Below are 2,500 nucleotides of genomic sequence, written 5' to 3' on the forward strand. Positions count from 1 at the left end.
CGCCACATCAGCTCCATAGCCGGGCCAGAACTGGGCCATGCCAGCACCCCATCTGGGCAGCTGAAGTGTTTTTGTAAATGTGCTTGTCAATCTGTCAGTGGGGAAAACAGCACAGATCAAAACCGTCACAGATGGTGATCAAAACTGGATGGATTTAGCCCAGATATGGCCTGGGTAGAGTCCTGCTTTGGCCCAGGTATGGCCCTGGTTTGGCATGCATCTGTCTGCTGCTGGGGTGGGGCTAGTTCTGCATGGCACACACTGCTTGTGAAACCACACAGCTGTGGTCCAGATGTTCATCCCACATATGCCATAAAATACTTTCCTTTGTTCAGTCATTCAGATGACAACTCCCACATCCCCTGCATACAGCAAGGAGAAAACTCACACTCACAGCATTGCTCCTAGATTTAGCATGTACTCTGCTCTGTTGTGAACTGTTTGATTCGTTGGCTATGCATGTGTAATTATTTGGAAATCGCTGTATGAAATGCTTACTTAGTGCTGTGAATGGAAGTGCGATGGTGAATACATGAAGAGGTGTTCTAGTTTTGGGCTTCAGAATAATAATAATAATAATAATAATAGAGATGCTTGGTTGGTTAGGAGAGGAGAGGAGAGGAGAGGAGAGGAGAGGAGAGGAGAGGAGAGGAAAGGAGAGGAGAGGAAAGGAGAGGAAAGGAGAGGAGAGGAGAGGAGAGGAGAGGAGAGGAAAGGAGAGGAGAGGAGAAGAGAGGAGAGGAGAGGAAAGGAAAGGAGAGGAGAGGAGAGGAGAGGAGAGGAGAGGAGAGGAGAGGATAGGAGAGGAGAGGAGAGGAGAGGAGAGGAGAGGAGAGGAGAGGAGAGGATAGGAGAGGAAAGGAAAGGAAAGGAGAGGAGAGAAGAGGAATGAAGCACTGTTTAACTTGGTCTCTTATTTCCCGTTTCACTCGGTTGCTCGCCCCTGAATGCATTTCATCTCGAGTGTGCACCAACCCCCCCCCCCCCCCCCAGAGCTCTTCTCTGTGCATTAATCACATGACCAGTGAACACCTACAGCTTGCATTTCTCACCACCTCGGTCCGGTCCAGCCCGGTCTTCCTCATTCTACAAGCTGTGCTCTACCTTTAACAATGGCTGTGAGATCAGGGCGTTGACACGGCGACCCCTTGGGGGTAATGACAAATGCCCTGAGAGAGGAAGGAGACAGTTCAAAGGGGTAAATAGCCTTTACGGCTGTGTGGTGGTGTAGTTGAAATACGCAAAGAAGAAAAACCCCCGCTCTTCAAAGCTCGGTCAATCAACGTTTAATTGCAGCTTTTGTCCTCTTGTCTGTGTACGAACATTTGGCTCTTTTAGTTTGGAGTCTTTATTGATGGCTGTCCTCCTTCCGTGTCAGTTTCTTGGTGACTGATACCTCTGACTTTAATATCAGATGACAGTCTACATGGGTGTCAAGAGGTAGGACATTGTTATGCTGTGCCTTATGGCCCGAACTCATCTGAAATACCTCCCGGCATTTTGGAGAGACGCTCACTCTAGCGATGTGAAATTGGGTAGAGAAGCCCCGTAATCGTGGCAGGCTAGTCTGGGCGGCACATTTTTGATGTGCGATTAAGGTGACAGACCATGAACGCACAGAGATGGAAGAAAAAAAAGAGCGGGCAAGGAAAAAAAGGGACCGGGAGTCTTTTTGAGTTTCAGAAGGCTGTCGTCCGCCATTTGTCTCAGTGAGCACGGAGTGTGTGTGGCTGTCAAATGCCATGTACGCAACTGGAAGTACTCAGCTGCACAAAGCCGTCTAGACAGAGAATTGTAGTTTCTGCGGGGAGTTGTTAAGGGGGCCATTATCGCCGAGGCTGGGGGGTGCACAGCTCTGCTACCACGTCAGCACACAGAGGCTATTAGGATCAGCACTTATGGACACCACTGGAGCACCAGCAGAGCCGGGGGGGGGCAATATCTGGGCCTGATCTGGCTCTTGTCTGGCCCTGGTCTGGCCCTGATCTGGCTATGATCTGGCTCTGATCTGGCCCTTGTCTGGCCCTGGTCTGACCCTGATCTGGCATTGGTCTGGCTATGATCTGGCTCTTATCTGGCTCTTGTCTGGCCCTGGTCTGGCCCTGATTTGGCCCGGATCTGGCTCTGGTCTGGCCCTGAACTGGCATTGGTCTGGCTATGATCTGGCTCTGATCTGGCCCTTGTCTGGCCCTTATTTGGCTCTTGTCTGGCCCTGGTCTGGCCGTGATCTGGCCCATATTGGGGCATTTCCACTTTGGAAAACCTGTTTCCCCCTCTGAGGATGAACAGAGGTCCGTGGGCCAAATGTCCTCAGTTTACTCCAGGAAAGTGGGCAGGTTTGAATTGAGGCTGAACTGCGGACTTCTGGAATGGAATATAATGCAACAAAGACCGATAAATGTAACAATCAGATAGGCAGCGCTTAGTTTAGATTGCCTAGCAACAGAAATGGCCTAACTTGTATTTGTTAAGAAAATCTATCTACAGATAAATCAAAACT

General features: G+C 50.0%; 1 protein-coding gene across 1 annotated transcript in view; it reads left to right on the top strand.

The window, feature by feature from the left end:
* The window catches only part of sgcd (sarcoglycan, delta (dystrophin-associated glycoprotein)), a 99,110-nt gene that overhangs the window by 11,237 nt on the left and 85,373 nt on the right, over positions 1-2,500 (top strand).

The sequence above is a fragment of the Sprattus sprattus genome, assembly GCF_963457725.1.
Source record: "Sprattus sprattus genome assembly, chromosome: 1".
Lineage (NCBI taxonomy): Eukaryota > Metazoa > Chordata > Actinopteri > Clupeiformes > Clupeidae > Sprattus > Sprattus sprattus.